This window comes from Ipomoea triloba, chromosome 16, assembly GCF_003576645.1.
Source record: "Ipomoea triloba cultivar NCNSP0323 chromosome 16, ASM357664v1".
NCBI lineage: Eukaryota > Viridiplantae > Streptophyta > Magnoliopsida > Solanales > Convolvulaceae > Ipomoea > Ipomoea triloba.
In genome coordinates, this window is record NC_044931.1 from 4,084,453 (window position 1) to 4,098,490 (window position 14,038).

The following is a 14,038-nucleotide window of genomic DNA, read 5'->3' on the forward strand; positions in this document are numbered from 1 at the left end:
AAGCGTGCTTGGGCGAGAATAGTACTAGGATGGGTGACCCTCTGGGAAGTCCTTGTGTTGCATCCCCCACCCTCTTTTCAATTTTTCTTTTATACCGCTGGACGGCTCGCTAAGGGTACTATCCTTTTAAACCGCTAAACCGCTAAGCGAGAGAAGTTGCGCGGAGAGAGAGGGTCAAGTACATTTTGCGCGCAGTACGTGACGGATGCGATCATACCAGCACTAATGCACCGGATCCCATCAGAACTCCGAAGTCAAGCGTGCTTGGGCGAGAGTAGTACTAGGATGGGTGACCTCCTGGGAAGCCCTCGTGTTGCATCCCCCACCCTCTTTTTAATCTTTCTTTTAAACCGCTGGACCGCTCGCTAAGGGTACTATCCTTTTAAACCGCTAAACCGCTAAGCGAGAGAAGTTGCGCGGAGAGAGAGGGTCAAGTACATTTTGCGCGCAGTACGTGACGGATGCGATCATACCAGCACTAATGCACCGGATCCCATCAGAACTCCGAAGTAAAGCGTGCTTGGGCGAGAATAGTACTAGGATGGGTGACCCTCTGGGAAGTCCTTGTGTTGCATCCCCCACCCTCTTTTCAATTTTTCTTTTATACCGCTGGACCGCTCACAAAGGGTACTATCCTTTTAAACCGCTAAACCGCTAAGCGAGAGAAGTTGCGTGGAGAGAGAGGGTCAAGTACATTTTGCGCGCAGTACGTGACGGATGCGATCATACCAGCACTAATGCACCGGATCCCATCAGAACTCCGAAGTTAAGCGTGCTTGGGCGAGAGTAGTACTAGGATGGGTGACCCCCTGGGAAGTCCTCGTGTTGCATCCCCCACCCTCTTTTTAATCTTTCTTTTAAACCGCTGGACCGCTCGCTAAGGGTACTATCCTTTTAAACCGCTAAACCGCTAAGCGAGAGAAGTTGCGCGGAGAGAGAGGGTCAAGTACATTTTGCGCGCAGTACGTGACGGATGCGATCATACCAGCACTAATGCACCGGATCCCATCAGAACTCCGAAGTCAAGCGTGCTTGGGCGAGAGTAGTACTAGGATGGGTGACCCCCTGGGAAGTCCTCGTGTTGCATCCCCCACCCTCTTTTTAATCTTTCTTTTAAACCGCTGGACCGCTCGCTAAGGGTACTATCCTTTTAAACCGCTAAACCGCTAAGCGAGAGAAGTTGCGCGGAGAGAGAGGGTCAAGTACATTTTGCGCGCAGTACGTGACGGATGCGATCATACCAGCACTAATGCACCGGATCCCATCAGAACTCCGAAGTTAAGCGTGCTTGGGCGAGAGTAGTACTAGGATGGGTGACCCCCTGGGAAGTCCTCGTGTTGCATCCCCCACCCTCTTTTTAATCTTTCTTTTAAACCGCTGGACCGCTCGCTAAGGGTACTATCCTTTTAAACCGCTAAACCGCTAAGCGAGAGAAGTTGCGCGGAGAGAGAGGGTCAAGTACATTTTGCGCGCAGTACGTGACGGATGCGATCATACCAGCACTAATGCACCGGATCCCATCAGAACTCCGAAGTTAAGCGTGCTTGGGCGAGAGTAGTACTAGGATGGGTGACCCCCTGGGAAGTCCTCGTGTTGCATCCCCCACCCTCTTTTTAATCTTTCTTTTAAACCGCTGGACCGCTCGCTAAGGGTACTATCCTTTTAAACCGCTAAACCGCTAAGCGAGAGAAGTTGCGCGGAGAGAGAGGGTCAAGTACATTTTGCGCGCAGTACGTGACGGATGCGATCATACCAGCACTAATGCACCGGATCCCATCAGAACTCCGAAGTTAAGCGTGCTTGGGCGAGAGTAGTACTAGGATGGGTGACCCCCTGGGAAGTCCTCGTGTTGCATCCCCCACCCTCTTTTTAATCTTTCTTTTAAACCGCTGGACCGCTCGCTAAGGGTACTATCCTTTTAAACCGCTAAACCGCTAAGCGAGAGAAGTTGCGCGGAGAGAGAGGGTCAAGTACATTTTGCGCGCAGTACGTGACGGATGCGATCATACCAGCACTAATGCACCGGATCCCATCAGAACTCCGAAGTTAAGCGTGCTTGGGCGAGAGTAGTACTAGGATGGGTGACCCCCTGGGAAGTCCTCGTGTTGCATCCCCCACCCTCTTTTTAATCTTTCTTTTAAACCGCTGGACCGCTCGCTAAGGGTACTATCCTTTTAAACCGCTAAACCGCTAAGCGAGAGAAGTTGCGCGGAGAGAGAGGGTCAAGTACATTTTGCGCGCAGTACGTGACGGATGCGATCATACCAGCACTAATGCACCGGATCCCATCAGAACTCCGAAGTTAAGCGTGCTTGGGCGAGAGTAGTACTAGGATGGGTGACCCCCTGGGAAGTCCTCGTGTTGCATCCCCCACCCTCTTTTTAATCTTTCTTTTAAACCGCTGGACCGCTCGCTAAGGGTACTATCCTTTTAAACCGCTAAACCGCTAAGCGAGAGAAGTTGCGCGGAGAGAGAGGGTCAAGTACATTTTGCGCGCAGTACGTGACGGATGCGATCATACCAGCACTAATGCACCGGATCCCATCAGAACTCCGAAGTTAAGCGTGCTTGGGCGAGAGTAGTACTAGGATGGGTGACCCCCTGGGAAGTCCTCGTGTTGCATCCCCCACCCTCTTTTTAATCTTTCTTTTAAACCGCTGGACCGCTCGCTAAGGGTACTATCCTTTTAAACCGCTAAACCGCTAAGCGAGAGAAGTTGCGCGGAGAGAGAGGGTCAAGTACATTTTGCGCGCAGTACGTGACGGATGCGATCATACCAGCACTAATGCACCGGATCCCATCAGAACTCCGAAGTTAAGCGTGCTTGGGCGAGAGTAGTACTAGGATGGGTGACCCCCTGGGAAGTCCTCGTGTTGCATCCCCCACCCTCTTTTTAATCTTTCTTTTAAACCGCTGGACCGCTCGCTAAGGGTACTATCCTTTTAAACCGCTAAACCGCTAAGCGAGAGAAGTTGCGCGGAGAGAGAGGGTCAAGTACATTTTGCGCGCAGTACGTGACGGATGCGATCATACCAGCACTAATGCACCGGATCCCATCAGAACTCCGAAGTTAAGCGTGCTTGGGCGAGAGTAGTACTAGGATGGGTGACCCCCTGGGAAGTCCTCGTGTTGCATCCCCCACCCTCTTTTTAATCTTTCTTTTAAACCGCTGGACCGCTCGCTAAGGGTACTATCCTTTTAAACCGCTAAACCGCTAAGCGAGAGAAGTTGCGCGGAGAGAGAGGGTCAAGTACATTTTGCGCGCAGTACGTGACGGATGCGATCATACCAGCACTAATGCACCGGATCCCATCAGAACTCCGAAGTTAAGCGTGCTTGGGCGAGAGTAGTACTAGGATGGGTGACCCCCTGGGAAGTCCTCGTGTTGCATCCCCCACCCTCTTTTTAATCTTTCTTTTAAACCGCTGGACCGCTCGCTAAGGGTACTATCCTTTTAAACCGCTAAACCGCTAAGCGAGAGAAGTTGCGCGGAGAGAGAGGGTCAAGTACATTTTGCGCGCAGTACGTGACGGATGCGATCATACCAGCACTAATGCACCGGATCCCATCAGAACTCCGAAGTTAAGCGTGCTTGGGCGAGAGTAGTACTAGGATGGGTGACCCCCTGGGAAGTCCTCGTGTTGCATCCCCCACCCTCTTTTTAATCTTTCTTTTAAACCGCTGGACCGCTCGCTAAGGGTACTATCCTTTTAAACCGCTAAACCGCTAAGCGAGAGAAGTTGCGCGGAGAGAGAGGGTCAAGTACATTTTGCGCGCAGTACGTGACGGATGCGATCATACCAGCACTAATGCACCGGATCCCATCAGAACTCCGAAGTTAAGCGTGCTTGGGCGAGAGTAGTACTAGGATGGGTGACCCCCTGGGAAGTCCTCGTGTTGCATCCCCCACCCTCTTTTTAATCTTTCTTTTAAACCGCTGGACCGCTCGCTAAGGGTACTATCCTTTTAAACCGCTAAACCGCTAAGCGAGAGAAGTTGCGCGGAGAGAGAGGGTCAAGTACATTTTGCGCGCAGTACGTGACGGATGCGATCATACCAGCACTAATGCACCGGATCCCATCAGAACTCCGAAGTTAAGCGTGCTTGGGCGAGAGTAGTACTAGGATGGGTGACCCCCTGGGAAGTCCTCGTGTTGCATCCCCCACCCTCTTTTTAATCTTTCTTTTAAACCGCTGGACCGCTCGCTAAGGGTACTATCCTTTTAAACCGCTAAACCGCTAAGCGAGAGAAGTTGCGCGGAGAGAGAGGGTCAAGTACATTTTGCGCGCAGTACGTGACGGATGCGATCATACCAGCACTAATGCACCGGATCCCATCAGAACTCCGAAGTTAAGCGTGCTTGGGCGAGAGTAGTACTAGGATGGGTGACCCCCTGGGAAGTCCTCGTGTTGCATCCCCCACCCTCTTTTTAATCTTTCTTTTAAACCGCTGGACCGCTCGCTAAGGGTACTATCCTTTTAAACCGCTAAACCGCTAAGCGAGAGAAGTTGCGCGGAGAGAGAGGGTCAAGTACATTTTGCGCGCAGTACGTGACGGATGCGATCATACCAGCACTAATGCACCGGATCCCATCAGAACTCCGAAGTTAAGCGTGCTTGGGCGAGAGTAGTACTAGGATGGGTGACCCCCTGGGAAGTCCTCGTGTTGCATCCCCCACCCTCTTTTTAATCTTTCTTTTAAACCGCTGGACCGCTCGCTAAGGGTACTATCCTTTTAAACCGCTAAACCGCTAAGCGAGAGAAGTTGCGCGGAGAGAGAGGGTCAAGTACATTTTGCGCGCAGTACGTGACGGATGCGATCATACCAGCACTAATGCACCGGATCCCATCAGAACTCCGAAGTTAAGCGTGCTTGGGCGAGAGTAGTACTAGGATGGGTGACCCCCTGGGAAGTCCTCGTGTTGCATCCCCCACCCTCTTTTTAATCTTTCTTTTAAACCGCTGGACCGCTCGCTAAGGGTACTATCCTTTTAAACCGCTAAACCGCTAAGCGAGAGAAGTTGCGCGGAGAGAGAGGGTCAAGTACATTTTGCGCGCAGTACGTGACGGATGCGATCATACCAGCACTAATGCACCGGATCCCATCAGAACTCCGAAGTTAAGCGTGCTTGGGCGAGAGTAGTACTAGGATGGGTGACCCCCTGGGAAGTCCTCGTGTTGCATCCCCCACCCTCTTTTTAATCTTTCTTTTAAACCGCTGGACCGCTCGCTAAGGGTACTATCCTTTTAAACCGCTAAACCGCTAAGCGAGAGAAGTTGCGCGGAGAGAGAGGGTCAAGTACATTTTGCGCGCAGTACGTGACGGATGCGATCATACCAGCACTAATGCACCGGATCCCATCAGAACTCCGAAGTTAAGCGTGCTTGGGCGAGAGTAGTACTAGGATGGGTGACCCCCTGGGAAGTCCTCGTGTTGCATCCCCCACCCTCTTTTTAATCTTTCTTTTAAACCGCTGGACCGCTCGCTAAGGGTACTATCCTTTTAAACCGCTAAACCGCTAAGCGAGAGAAGTTGCGCGGAGAGAGAGGGTCAAGTACATTTTGCGCGCAGTACGTGACGGATGCGATCATACCAGCACTAATGCACCGGATCCCATCAGAACTCCGAAGTTAAGCGTGCTTGGGCGAGAGTAGTACTAGGATGGGTGACCCCCTGGGAAGTCCTCGTGTTGCATCCCCCACCCTCTTTTTAATCTTTCTTTTAAACCGCTGGACCGCTCGCTAAGGGTACTATCCTTTTAAACCGCTAAACCGCTAAGCGAGAGAAGTTGCGCGGAGAGAGAGGGTCAAGTACATTTTGCGCGCAGTACGTGACGGATGCGATCATACCAGCACTAATGCACCGGATCCCATCAGAACTCCGAAGTTAAGCGTGCTTGGGCGAGAGTAGTACTAGGATGGGTGACCCCCTGGGAAGTCCTCGTGTTGCATCCCCCACCCTCTTTTTAATCTTTCTTTTAAACCGCTGGACCGCTCGCTAAGGGTACTATCCTTTTAAACCGCTAAACCGCTAAGCGAGAGAAGTTGCGCGGAGAGAGAGGGTCAAGTACATTTTGCGCGCAGTACGTGACGGATGCGATCATACCAGCACTAATGCACCGGATCCCATCAGAACTCCGAAGTTAAGCGTGCTTGGGCGAGAGTAGTACTAGGATGGGTGACCCCCTGGGAAGTCCTCGTGTTGCATCCCCCACCCTCTTTTTAATCTTTCTTTTAAACCGCTGGACCGCTCGCTAAGGGTACTATCCTTTTAAACCGCTAAACCGCTAAGCGAGAGAAGTTGCGCGGAGAGAGAGGGTCAAGTACATTTTGCGCGCAGTACGTGACGGATGCGATCATACCAGCACTAATGCACCGGATCCCATCAGAACTCCGAAGTTAAGCGTGCTTGGGCGAGAGTAGTACTAGGATGGGTGACCCCCTGGGAAGTCCTCGTGTTGCATCCCCCACCCTCTTTTTAATCTTTCTTTTAAACCGCTGGACCGCTCGCTAAGGGTACTATCCTTTTAAACCGCTAAACCGCTAAGCGAGAGAAGTTGCGCGGAGAGAGAGGGTCAAGTACATTTTGCGCGCAGTACGTGACGGATGCGATCATACCAGCACTAATGCACCGGATCCCATCAGAACTCCGAAGTTAAGCGTGCTTGGGCGAGAGTAGTACTAGGATGGGTGACCCCCTGGGAAGTCCTCGTGTTGCATCCCCCACCCTCTTTTTAATCTTTCTTTTAAACCGCTGGACCGCTCGCTAAGGGTACTATCCTTTTAAACCGCTAAACCGCTAAGCGAGAGAAGTTGCGCGGAGAGAGAGGGTCAAGTACATTTTGCGCGCAGTACGTGACGGATGCGATCATACCAGCACTAATGCACCGGATCCCATCAGAACTCCGAAGTTAAGCGTGCTTGGGCGAGAGTAGTACTAGGATGGGTGACCCCCTGGGAAGTCCTCGTGTTGCATCCCCCACCCTCTTTTTAATCTTTCTTTTAAACCGCTGGACCGCTCGCTAAGGGTACTATCCTTTTAAACCGCTAAACCGCTAAGCGAGAGAAGTTGCGCGGAGAGAGAGGGTCAAGTACATTTTGCGCGCAGTACGTGACGGATGCGATCATACCAGCACTAATGCACCGGATCCCATCAGAACTCCGAAGTTAAGCGTGCTTGGGCGAGAGTAGTACTAGGATGGGTGACCCCCTGGGAAGTCCTCGTGTTGCATCCCCCACCCTCTTTTTAATCTTTCTTTTAAACCGCTGGACCGCTCGCTAAGGGTACTATCCTTTTAAACCGCTAAACCGCTAAGCGAGAGAAGTTGCGCGGAGAGAGAGGGTCAAGTACATTTTGCGCGCAGTACGTGACGGATGCGATCATACCAGCACTAATGCACCGGATCCCATCAGAACTCCGAAGTTAAGCGTGCTTGGGCGAGAGTAGTACTAGGATGGGTGACCCCCTGGGAAGTCCTCGTGTTGCATCCCCCACCCTCTTTTTAATCTTTCTTTTAAACCGCTGGACCGCTCGCTAAGGGTACTATCCTTTTAAACCGCTAAACCGCTAAGCGAGAGAAGTTGCGCGGAGAGAGAGGGTCAAGTACATTTTGCGCGCAGTACGTGACGGATGCGATCATACCAGCACTAATGCACCGGATCCCATCAGAACTCCGAAGTTAAGCGTGCTTGGGCGAGAGTAGTACTAGGATGGGTGACCCCCTGGGAAGTCCTCGTGTTGCATCCCCCACCCTCTTTTTAATCTTTCTTTTAAACCGCTGGACCGCTCGCTAAGGGTACTATCCTTTTAAACCGCTAAACCGCTAAGCGAGAGAAGTTGCGCGGAGAGAGAGGGTCAAGTACATTTTGCGCGCAGTACGTGACGGATGCGATCATACCAGCACTAATGCACCGGATCCCATCAGAACTCCGAAGTTAAGCGTGCTTGGGCGAGAGTAGTACTAGGATGGGTGACCCCCTGGGAAGTCCTCGTGTTGCATCCCCCACCCTCTTTTTAATCTTTCTTTTAAACCGCTGGACCGCTCGCTAAGGGTACTATCCTTTTAAACCGCTAAACCGCTAAGCGAGAGAAGTTGCGCGGAGAGAGAGGGTCAAGTACATTTTGCGCGCAGTACGTGACGGATGCGATCATACCAGCACTAATGCACCGGATCCCATCAGAACTCCGAAGTTAAGCGTGCTTGGGCGAGAGTAGTACTAGGATGGGTGACCCCCTGGGAAGTCCTCGTGTTGCATCCCCCACCCTCTTTTTAATCTTTCTTTTAAACCGCTGGACCGCTCGCTAAGGGTACTATCCTTTTAAACCGCTAAACCGCTAAGCGAGAGAAGTTGCGCGGAGAGAGAGGGTCAAGTACATTTTGCGCGCAGTACGTGACGGATGCGATCATACCAGCACTAATGCACCGGATCCCATCAGAACTCCGAAGTCAAGCGTGCTTGGGCGAGAGTAGTACTAGGATGGGTGACCCCCTGGGAAGTCCTCGTGTTGCATCCCCCACCCTCTTTTTAATCTTTCTTTTAAACCGCTGGACCGCTCGCTAAGGGTACTATCCTTTTAAACCGCTAAACCGCTAAGCGAGAGAAGTTGCGCGGAGAGAGAGGGTCAAGTACATTTTGCGCGCAGTACGTGACGGATGCGATCATACCAGCACTAATGCACCGGATCCCATCAGAACTCCGAAGTTAAGCGTGCTTGGGCGAGAGTAGTACTAGGATGGGTGACCCCCTGGGAAGTCCTCGTGTTACATCCCCCACCCTCTTTCAATTTTTTCTTTTAAACCGCTGGACCGCTCGCTAAGAGTACTATCCTTTTAAACCGCTAAACCGCTAAGCGAGAGAAGTTGCGCGGAGAGAGAAGTTCAAGTACATTTTGCGCGCAGTACATGACCGATGCGATCATACCAGCACTAATGCACCGGATCCCATCAGAACTCCGAAGTTAAGCGTGCTTGGGCGAGAGTAGTACTAGGATGGGTGACCCCCTGGGAAGTCCTCGTGTTGCATCCCCCACCCTCTTTTTAATCTTTCTTTTAAACCGCTGGACCGCTCGCTAAGGGTACTATCCTTTTAAACCGCTAAACCGCTAAGCGAGAGAAGTTGCGTGGAGAGAGAGGGTCAAGTACATTTTGCGCGCAGTACATGACGGATGCGATCGTACCAGCACTAATGCACCGGATCCCATCAGAACTCCGAGTTTAAGCGTGCTTGGGCGAGAGTAGTACTAGGATGTGTGACCCCCTTGGAAGTCCTCGTGTTGCATCCCTCACCTTCTTTTTAATTTTTCTTTTAAACCGCTGGACCGCTCGCTAAGGGTACTATCCTTTTAAACCGCTAAACCGCTAAGCGAGAGAAGTTGCGCGGAGAGAGAGGTTCAAGTACATTTTGCGCGCAGTACATGACGGATGCGATCATACCAGCACTAATGCACCGGATCCCATCAGAACTCCGAAGTAAAGCGTGCTTGGGCGAGAGTAGTACTAGGATGGGTGACCCTCTGGGAAGTCCTTGTGTTGCATCCCCCACCCTCTTTTCAATTTTTCTCTTAAACCGCTGGACCGCTCGCTAAGGGTACTATCCTTTTAAACCGCTAAACCGCTAAGCGAGAGAAGTTGCGCGGAGAGAGAGGGTCAAGTACATTTTGCGCGCAGTACGTGACGGATGCGATCATACCAGCACTAATGCACCGGATCCCATCAGAACTCCGAAGTTAAGCGTGCTTGGGCGAGAGTAGTACTAGGATGGGTGACCCCCTGGGAAGTCCTCGTGTTGCATCCCCCACCCTCTTTTTAATCTTTCTTTTAAACCGCTGGACCGCTCGCTAAGGGTACTATCCTTTTAAACCGCTAAACCGCTAAGAGAGAGAAGTTGCGCGGAGAGAGAGGGTCAAGCACATTTTGCGCGCAGTACGTGACGGATGCGATCATACCAGCACTAATGCACCGGATCCCATCAGAACTCCGAAGTTAAGCGTGCTTGGGCGAGAGTAGTACTAGGATGGGTGACCCCCTGGGAAGTCCTCGTGTTGCATCCCCCACCCTCTTTTTAATCTTTCTTTTAAACCGCTGGACCGCTCGCTAAGGGTACTATCCTTTTAAACCGCTAAACCGCTAAGCGAGAGAAGTTGCGCGGAGAGAGAGGGTCAAGTATATTTTGCGCGCAGTACATGACGGATGCGATCATACCAGCATTAATGCACCGGATCCCATCAGAACTCCGAAGTAAAGCGTGCTTGGGCGAGAATAGTACTAGGATGGGTGACCCTCTGGGAAGTCCTTGTGTTGCATCCCCCACCCTCTTTTCAATTTTTCTTTTATACCGCTGGACCGCTCACTAAGGGTACTATCCTTTTAAACCGCTAAACCGCTAAGCGAGAGAAGTTGCGTGGAGAGAGAGGTCAAGTACATTTTGCGCGCAGTACATGACGGATGCGATCGTACCAGCACTAATGCACCGGATCCCATCAGAACTCCGAGTTTAAGCGTGCTTGGGCGAGAGTAGTACTAGGATGTGTGACCCCCTGGGAAGTCCTCGTGTTGCATCCCCCACCCTCTTTTTAATCTTTCTTTTAAACCGCTGGACCGCTCGCTAAGGGTACTATCCTTTTAAACCGCTAAACCGCTAAGCGAGAGAAGTTGCGCGGAGAGAGAGGGTCAAGTACATTTTGCGCGTAGTACATGACGGATGCGATCATACCAGCACTAATGCACCGCATCCCATCAGAACACCGATGTTAAGCGTGCTTGGGCGAGAGTAGTACTAGGATGGGTGACCCCCTAGGAAGTCTTCGTGTTACATCCCCAACCCTCTTTTCAATTTTTTCTTTTAATCGTGTTACATCCCCAACCCTCTTTTCAATTTTTTCTTTTAAACCGCTGGACCGCTCGCTAAGAGTACTATCCTTTTAAACCGCTAAACCGCTAAGCAGAGAAGTTGCACGGAGAGAGAGGGTCAAGCACATTTTGCGCGCAGTACGTGACCGGATGCGATCATACCAGCACTAATGCACCGGATCCCATCAGAACTCCGAAGTTAAGCGTGCTTGGGCGAGAGTAGTACTAGGATGGGTGACCCCCTGGGAAGTCCTCGTGTTGCATCCCCCACCTTCTTTTTAATCTTTCTTTTAAACCGCTGGACCGCTCGTTAAGGGTACTATCCTTTTAAACCGCTAAACCGCTAAGCGAGAGAAGTTGCGCGGAGAGAGAGGGTCAAGCACATTTTGCGCGCAGTACGTGACGGATGCGATCATACCAGCACTAATGCACCGGATCCCATCAGAACTCCGAAGCTAAGCGTGCTTGGGCGAGAATAGTACTAGGATGGGTGACCCCTTGGGAAGTCCTCGTGTTGCATCCCCCACCCTCTTTTTAATCTTTCTTTTAAACCGCTGGACCGCTCGCTAAGGGTACTATCCTTTTAAACCGCTAAACCGCTAAGCGAGAGAAGTTGCGCGGAGAGAGAGGGTCAAGTACATTTTGCGCGCAGTACGTGACGGATGCGATCATACCAGCACTAATGCACCGGATCCCATCAGAACTCCGAAGTGAAGCGTGCTTGGGCGAGAGTAGTACTAGGATGGGTGACCCCCTGGGAAGTCCTCGTGTTGCATCCCCCACCCTCTTTTTAATCTTTCTTCTAAACCGCTGGACCGCTCGCTAAGGGTACTATCCTTTTAAACCGCTAAACCGCTAAGCGAGAGAAGTTGCGCGGAGAGAGAGGGTCAAGTACATTTTGCGCGCAGTACGTGACGGATGCGATCATACCAGCACTAGTGCGCCGGATCCCATCAGAACTCCGAAGTTAAGCGAGCTTGGGCGAGAGTAGTACTAGGATGGGTGACCCCCTGGGAAGTCCTCGTGTTACATCCCCCACCCTCTTTTTAATCTTTCTTTTAAACCGCTGGACGGCTCGCTAAGGGTACTATCCTTTTAAACCGCTAGACCGCTAAGCGAGAGAAGTTGCGCGGAGAGAGAGGGTCAAGTACATTTTGCGCGCAGTACGTGACGGATGCGATCATACTAGCACTAATGCACCGGATCCCATCAGAACTCCGAAGTCAAGCGAACTTGGGCGAGAGTAGTACTAGGATGGGTGACCCCCTGGGAAGCCCTCGTGTTGCATCCCCCACCCTCTTTTTAATCTTTCTTTTAAACCGCTGGACCGCTCGCTAAGGGTACTATCCTTTTAAACCGCTAGACCGCTAAGCGAGAGAAGTTGCGCGGAGAGAGAGGGTCAAGTACATTTTGCGCGCAGTACGTGACGGATGCGATCATACTAGCACTAATGCACCGGATCCCATCAGAACTCCGAAGTCAAGCGTGCTTGGGCGAGAGTAGTACTAGGATCGGTGACCCCCTGGGAAGTCCTCGTGTTGCATCCCCCACCCTATTTTTAATCTTTCTTTTAAACCGTTGGACCGCTCGCTAAGGGTACTATCCTTTTAAACCGCTAAACCGCTAAGCGAGAGAAGTTGCGCGGAGAGAGAGGGTCAAGTAGATTTTGCGCGCAGTACGTGACGGACCCCCTGGGAAGTCCTCGTGTTGCATCCCCCACCCTCTTTTTAATCTTTCTTTTAAACCGCTGGACCGCTCGCTAAGGGTACTATCCTTTTAAACCGCTAAACCGCTAAGCGAGAGAAGTTGCGCGGAGAGAGAGGGTCAAGTAGATTTTGCGCGCAGTACGTGACGGACCCCCTGGGAAGTCCTCGTGTTGCATCCCCCACCCTCTTTGCTGGCTTTCTTTTAAACCGCTGGACCGCTCGCTAAGGGTACTATCCTTTTAAACCGCTAAACCGCTAAGCGAGAGAAGTTGCGCGGAGAGAGAGGGTCAAGTAGATTTTGCGCGCAGTACGTGACGGACCCCCTGGGAAGTCCTCGTGTTGCATCCCCCACCCTCTTTTTAATCTTTCTTTTAAACCGCTGGACCGCTCGCTAAGGGTACTATCCTTTTAAACCTAAACCGCTAAGCGAGAGAAGTTGCGCGGAGAGAGAGGGTCAAGTACATTTTGCGCGCAGTACATGACGGATGCGATCATACCAGCACTAATGCACCGGATCCCATCAGAACTCCGAAGTTAAGCGTGCTTGGGCGAGAGTAGTACTAGGATGGGTGACCCCCTGGGAAGTCCTCGTGTTGCATCCCCCACCCTCTTTTTAATCTTTCTTTTAAACCGCTGGACCGCTCGCTAAGGGTACTATCCTTTTAAACCGCTAAACCGCTAAGCGAGAGAAGTTGCGTGGAGAGAGAGGGTCAAGTACATTTTGCGCGCAGTACATGACGGATGTGATCATACCAGCACTAATACACCGGATCCCATCAGAACTCGTAAGTTAAGCGTGCTTGGGCGAGAGTTGTACTAGGATGGGTGACCCCCTGGGAAGTCCTCGTGTTGCATCCCCCACCCTCTTTTGACGGATTCTTTTAAACCGCTAAACCGCTAAGCGAGAGAAGTTGCGCGGAGAGAGAGGGTCAAGTACATTTTGCGCGCAGTACATGACCGATGCGATCATACCAGCACTAATGCACCGGATCCCATCAGAACTCCGAAGTGAAGCGTGCTTGGGCGAGAGTTGTACTAGGATGGGTGACCCCCTGGGAAGTCCTCGTGTTGCATCCCCCACCCTCTTTTCAATTTTTCTTTTAAACCGCTGGACCGCTCGCTAAGAGTACTATTCTTTTAAACCGCTAAACCGCTAAGCGAGAGAAGTTGCGCGGAGAGAGAGGGTCAAGTACATTTTGCGCGCAGTACATGACGGATGCGATCATACCAGCACTAATGCACCGGATCCCATCAGAACTCCGAAGTTAAGCGTGCTTGGGCGAGAGTAGTACTAGGATGGGTGACCCTCTGGGAAGTCCTTGTGTTGCATCCCCCACCCTCTTTTCAATTTTTCTTTTAAACCGCTGGACCGCTCGCTAAGGGTACTATCCTTTAAACCGCTAAACCGCTAAGCGAGAGAAGTTGCGCGGAGAGAGAGGTTCAAGTACATTTTGCGCGCAGTACATGACGGATGCGATCGTAC

The 14,038-nt window shown here is 51.6% G+C and overlaps 52 non-coding genes across 52 annotated transcripts; all 52 read left to right on the plus strand.

Moving 5' to 3' along the window:
- The first annotated feature begins 203 nt into the window (after positions 1–203).
- On the plus strand, positions 204–322 carry LOC116008131. Its single transcript, XR_004095530.1, has one exon. It is a non-coding gene; the product is annotated as a 5S ribosomal RNA (ribosomal RNA).
- Positions 323–459: 137 nt separating this feature from the next.
- LOC116008343 lies at positions 460–578 on the plus strand. The gene has a single exon (XR_004095732.1). It is a non-coding gene; the product is annotated as a 5S ribosomal RNA (ribosomal RNA).
- Positions 579–715: 137 nt separating this feature from the next.
- On the plus strand, positions 716–834 carry LOC116009281. Its single transcript, XR_004096554.1, has one exon. It is a non-coding gene; the product is annotated as a 5S ribosomal RNA (ribosomal RNA).
- Positions 835–971: 137 nt separating this feature from the next.
- On the plus strand, positions 972–1,090 carry LOC116008137. Its single transcript, XR_004095536.1, has one exon. It is a non-coding gene; the product is annotated as a 5S ribosomal RNA (ribosomal RNA).
- A 137-nt stretch (positions 1,091–1,227) lies between these two features.
- LOC116009293 lies at positions 1,228–1,346 on the plus strand. Its single transcript, XR_004096565.1, has one exon. It is a non-coding gene; the product is annotated as a 5S ribosomal RNA (ribosomal RNA).
- Positions 1,347–1,483: 137 nt separating this feature from the next.
- LOC116009305 lies at positions 1,484–1,602 on the plus strand. Its single transcript, XR_004096576.1, has one exon. It is a non-coding gene; the product is annotated as a 5S ribosomal RNA (ribosomal RNA).
- Positions 1,603–1,739: 137 nt separating this feature from the next.
- On the plus strand, positions 1,740–1,858 carry LOC116009316. Its single transcript, XR_004096587.1, has one exon. It is a non-coding gene; the product is annotated as a 5S ribosomal RNA (ribosomal RNA).
- Positions 1,859–1,995: 137 nt separating this feature from the next.
- Positions 1,996–2,114, plus strand: LOC116009328. Its single transcript, XR_004096598.1, has one exon. It is a non-coding gene; the product is annotated as a 5S ribosomal RNA (ribosomal RNA).
- Positions 2,115–2,251: 137 nt separating this feature from the next.
- On the plus strand, positions 2,252–2,370 carry LOC116009340. Its single transcript, XR_004096609.1, has one exon. It is a non-coding gene; the product is annotated as a 5S ribosomal RNA (ribosomal RNA).
- A 137-nt stretch (positions 2,371–2,507) lies between these two features.
- LOC116009352 lies at positions 2,508–2,626 on the plus strand. Its single transcript, XR_004096620.1, has one exon. It is a non-coding gene; the product is annotated as a 5S ribosomal RNA (ribosomal RNA).
- Positions 2,627–2,763: 137 nt separating this feature from the next.
- On the plus strand, positions 2,764–2,882 carry LOC116009363. The gene has a single exon (XR_004096631.1). It is a non-coding gene; the product is annotated as a 5S ribosomal RNA (ribosomal RNA).
- A 137-nt stretch (positions 2,883–3,019) lies between these two features.
- Positions 3,020–3,138, plus strand: LOC116009375. Its single transcript, XR_004096643.1, has one exon. It is a non-coding gene; the product is annotated as a 5S ribosomal RNA (ribosomal RNA).
- A 137-nt stretch (positions 3,139–3,275) lies between these two features.
- On the plus strand, positions 3,276–3,394 carry LOC116009388. Its single transcript, XR_004096655.1, has one exon. It is a non-coding gene; the product is annotated as a 5S ribosomal RNA (ribosomal RNA).
- A 137-nt stretch (positions 3,395–3,531) lies between these two features.
- On the plus strand, positions 3,532–3,650 carry LOC116009399. Its single transcript, XR_004096666.1, has one exon. It is a non-coding gene; the product is annotated as a 5S ribosomal RNA (ribosomal RNA).
- A 137-nt stretch (positions 3,651–3,787) lies between these two features.
- Positions 3,788–3,906, plus strand: LOC116009411. Its single transcript, XR_004096678.1, has one exon. It is a non-coding gene; the product is annotated as a 5S ribosomal RNA (ribosomal RNA).
- Positions 3,907–4,043: 137 nt separating this feature from the next.
- On the plus strand, positions 4,044–4,162 carry LOC116009423. The gene has a single exon (XR_004096690.1). It is a non-coding gene; the product is annotated as a 5S ribosomal RNA (ribosomal RNA).
- Positions 4,163–4,299: 137 nt separating this feature from the next.
- On the plus strand, positions 4,300–4,418 carry LOC116009434. The gene has a single exon (XR_004096701.1). It is a non-coding gene; the product is annotated as a 5S ribosomal RNA (ribosomal RNA).
- A 137-nt stretch (positions 4,419–4,555) lies between these two features.
- LOC116009447 lies at positions 4,556–4,674 on the plus strand. The gene has a single exon (XR_004096712.1). It is a non-coding gene; the product is annotated as a 5S ribosomal RNA (ribosomal RNA).
- Positions 4,675–4,811: 137 nt separating this feature from the next.
- On the plus strand, positions 4,812–4,930 carry LOC116009458. The gene has a single exon (XR_004096723.1). It is a non-coding gene; the product is annotated as a 5S ribosomal RNA (ribosomal RNA).
- Positions 4,931–5,067: 137 nt separating this feature from the next.
- LOC116009470 lies at positions 5,068–5,186 on the plus strand. The gene has a single exon (XR_004096734.1). It is a non-coding gene; the product is annotated as a 5S ribosomal RNA (ribosomal RNA).
- Positions 5,187–5,323: 137 nt separating this feature from the next.
- LOC116009482 lies at positions 5,324–5,442 on the plus strand. Its single transcript, XR_004096745.1, has one exon. It is a non-coding gene; the product is annotated as a 5S ribosomal RNA (ribosomal RNA).
- Positions 5,443–5,579: 137 nt separating this feature from the next.
- On the plus strand, positions 5,580–5,698 carry LOC116009494. Its single transcript, XR_004096756.1, has one exon. It is a non-coding gene; the product is annotated as a 5S ribosomal RNA (ribosomal RNA).
- Positions 5,699–5,835: 137 nt separating this feature from the next.
- On the plus strand, positions 5,836–5,954 carry LOC116009507. Its single transcript, XR_004096768.1, has one exon. It is a non-coding gene; the product is annotated as a 5S ribosomal RNA (ribosomal RNA).
- Positions 5,955–6,091: 137 nt separating this feature from the next.
- LOC116009519 lies at positions 6,092–6,210 on the plus strand. Its single transcript, XR_004096779.1, has one exon. It is a non-coding gene; the product is annotated as a 5S ribosomal RNA (ribosomal RNA).
- Positions 6,211–6,347: 137 nt separating this feature from the next.
- LOC116009530 lies at positions 6,348–6,466 on the plus strand. Its single transcript, XR_004096790.1, has one exon. It is a non-coding gene; the product is annotated as a 5S ribosomal RNA (ribosomal RNA).
- A 137-nt stretch (positions 6,467–6,603) lies between these two features.
- LOC116009541 lies at positions 6,604–6,722 on the plus strand. The gene has a single exon (XR_004096801.1). It is a non-coding gene; the product is annotated as a 5S ribosomal RNA (ribosomal RNA).
- A 137-nt stretch (positions 6,723–6,859) lies between these two features.
- On the plus strand, positions 6,860–6,978 carry LOC116009553. The gene has a single exon (XR_004096812.1). It is a non-coding gene; the product is annotated as a 5S ribosomal RNA (ribosomal RNA).
- A 137-nt stretch (positions 6,979–7,115) lies between these two features.
- Positions 7,116–7,234, plus strand: LOC116008030. The gene has a single exon (XR_004095434.1). It is a non-coding gene; the product is annotated as a 5S ribosomal RNA (ribosomal RNA).
- A 137-nt stretch (positions 7,235–7,371) lies between these two features.
- Positions 7,372–7,490, plus strand: LOC116008042. The gene has a single exon (XR_004095445.1). It is a non-coding gene; the product is annotated as a 5S ribosomal RNA (ribosomal RNA).
- A 137-nt stretch (positions 7,491–7,627) lies between these two features.
- LOC116008054 lies at positions 7,628–7,746 on the plus strand. Its single transcript, XR_004095456.1, has one exon. It is a non-coding gene; the product is annotated as a 5S ribosomal RNA (ribosomal RNA).
- Positions 7,747–7,883: 137 nt separating this feature from the next.
- LOC116008065 lies at positions 7,884–8,002 on the plus strand. The gene has a single exon (XR_004095467.1). It is a non-coding gene; the product is annotated as a 5S ribosomal RNA (ribosomal RNA).
- Positions 8,003–8,139: 137 nt separating this feature from the next.
- Positions 8,140–8,258, plus strand: LOC116008077. Its single transcript, XR_004095478.1, has one exon. It is a non-coding gene; the product is annotated as a 5S ribosomal RNA (ribosomal RNA).
- A 137-nt stretch (positions 8,259–8,395) lies between these two features.
- LOC116008138 lies at positions 8,396–8,514 on the plus strand. The gene has a single exon (XR_004095537.1). It is a non-coding gene; the product is annotated as a 5S ribosomal RNA (ribosomal RNA).
- Positions 8,515–8,651: 137 nt separating this feature from the next.
- LOC116008202 lies at positions 8,652–8,770 on the plus strand. The gene has a single exon (XR_004095599.1). It is a non-coding gene; the product is annotated as a 5S ribosomal RNA (ribosomal RNA).
- A 137-nt stretch (positions 8,771–8,907) lies between these two features.
- Positions 8,908–9,026, plus strand: LOC116008205. The gene has a single exon (XR_004095602.1). It is a non-coding gene; the product is annotated as a 5S ribosomal RNA (ribosomal RNA).
- Positions 9,027–9,163: 137 nt separating this feature from the next.
- Positions 9,164–9,282, plus strand: LOC116008885. Its single transcript, XR_004096236.1, has one exon. It is a non-coding gene; the product is annotated as a 5S ribosomal RNA (ribosomal RNA).
- A 137-nt stretch (positions 9,283–9,419) lies between these two features.
- LOC116008259 lies at positions 9,420–9,538 on the plus strand. Its single transcript, XR_004095653.1, has one exon. It is a non-coding gene; the product is annotated as a 5S ribosomal RNA (ribosomal RNA).
- A 137-nt stretch (positions 9,539–9,675) lies between these two features.
- LOC116008090 lies at positions 9,676–9,794 on the plus strand. Its single transcript, XR_004095490.1, has one exon. It is a non-coding gene; the product is annotated as a 5S ribosomal RNA (ribosomal RNA).
- Positions 9,795–9,931: 137 nt separating this feature from the next.
- On the plus strand, positions 9,932–10,050 carry LOC116008102. The gene has a single exon (XR_004095501.1). It is a non-coding gene; the product is annotated as a 5S ribosomal RNA (ribosomal RNA).
- Positions 10,051–10,187: 137 nt separating this feature from the next.
- On the plus strand, positions 10,188–10,306 carry LOC116008430. The gene has a single exon (XR_004095814.1). It is a non-coding gene; the product is annotated as a 5S ribosomal RNA (ribosomal RNA).
- Positions 10,307–10,442: 136 nt separating this feature from the next.
- LOC116008814 lies at positions 10,443–10,561 on the plus strand. The gene has a single exon (XR_004096169.1). It is a non-coding gene; the product is annotated as a 5S ribosomal RNA (ribosomal RNA).
- A 137-nt stretch (positions 10,562–10,698) lies between these two features.
- On the plus strand, positions 10,699–10,817 carry LOC116008974. The gene has a single exon (XR_004096318.1). It is a non-coding gene; the product is annotated as a 5S ribosomal RNA (ribosomal RNA).
- Positions 10,818–10,997: 180 nt separating this feature from the next.
- Positions 10,998–11,116, plus strand: LOC116008113. Its single transcript, XR_004095512.1, has one exon. It is a non-coding gene; the product is annotated as a 5S ribosomal RNA (ribosomal RNA).
- Positions 11,117–11,253: 137 nt separating this feature from the next.
- LOC116008187 lies at positions 11,254–11,372 on the plus strand. Its single transcript, XR_004095585.1, has one exon. It is a non-coding gene; the product is annotated as a 5S ribosomal RNA (ribosomal RNA).
- Positions 11,373–11,509: 137 nt separating this feature from the next.
- Positions 11,510–11,628, plus strand: LOC116008120. The gene has a single exon (XR_004095519.1). It is a non-coding gene; the product is annotated as a 5S ribosomal RNA (ribosomal RNA).
- A 137-nt stretch (positions 11,629–11,765) lies between these two features.
- LOC116008604 lies at positions 11,766–11,884 on the plus strand. The gene has a single exon (XR_004095976.1). It is a non-coding gene; the product is annotated as a 5S ribosomal RNA (ribosomal RNA).
- A 137-nt stretch (positions 11,885–12,021) lies between these two features.
- On the plus strand, positions 12,022–12,140 carry LOC116008684. The gene has a single exon (XR_004096051.1). It is a non-coding gene; the product is annotated as a 5S ribosomal RNA (ribosomal RNA).
- A 137-nt stretch (positions 12,141–12,277) lies between these two features.
- On the plus strand, positions 12,278–12,396 carry LOC116008601. The gene has a single exon (XR_004095974.1). It is a non-coding gene; the product is annotated as a 5S ribosomal RNA (ribosomal RNA).
- Positions 12,397–13,038: 642 nt separating this feature from the next.
- LOC116008124 lies at positions 13,039–13,157 on the plus strand. Its single transcript, XR_004095523.1, has one exon. It is a non-coding gene; the product is annotated as a 5S ribosomal RNA (ribosomal RNA).
- A 137-nt stretch (positions 13,158–13,294) lies between these two features.
- LOC116008706 lies at positions 13,295–13,413 on the plus strand. Its single transcript, XR_004096070.1, has one exon. It is a non-coding gene; the product is annotated as a 5S ribosomal RNA (ribosomal RNA).
- Positions 13,414–13,513: 100 nt separating this feature from the next.
- LOC116008432 lies at positions 13,514–13,632 on the plus strand. Its single transcript, XR_004095816.1, has one exon. It is a non-coding gene; the product is annotated as a 5S ribosomal RNA (ribosomal RNA).
- A 137-nt stretch (positions 13,633–13,769) lies between these two features.
- On the plus strand, positions 13,770–13,888 carry LOC116008173. Its single transcript, XR_004095571.1, has one exon. It is a non-coding gene; the product is annotated as a 5S ribosomal RNA (ribosomal RNA).
- The last annotated feature ends 150 nt before the right edge of the window (positions 13,889–14,038 follow it).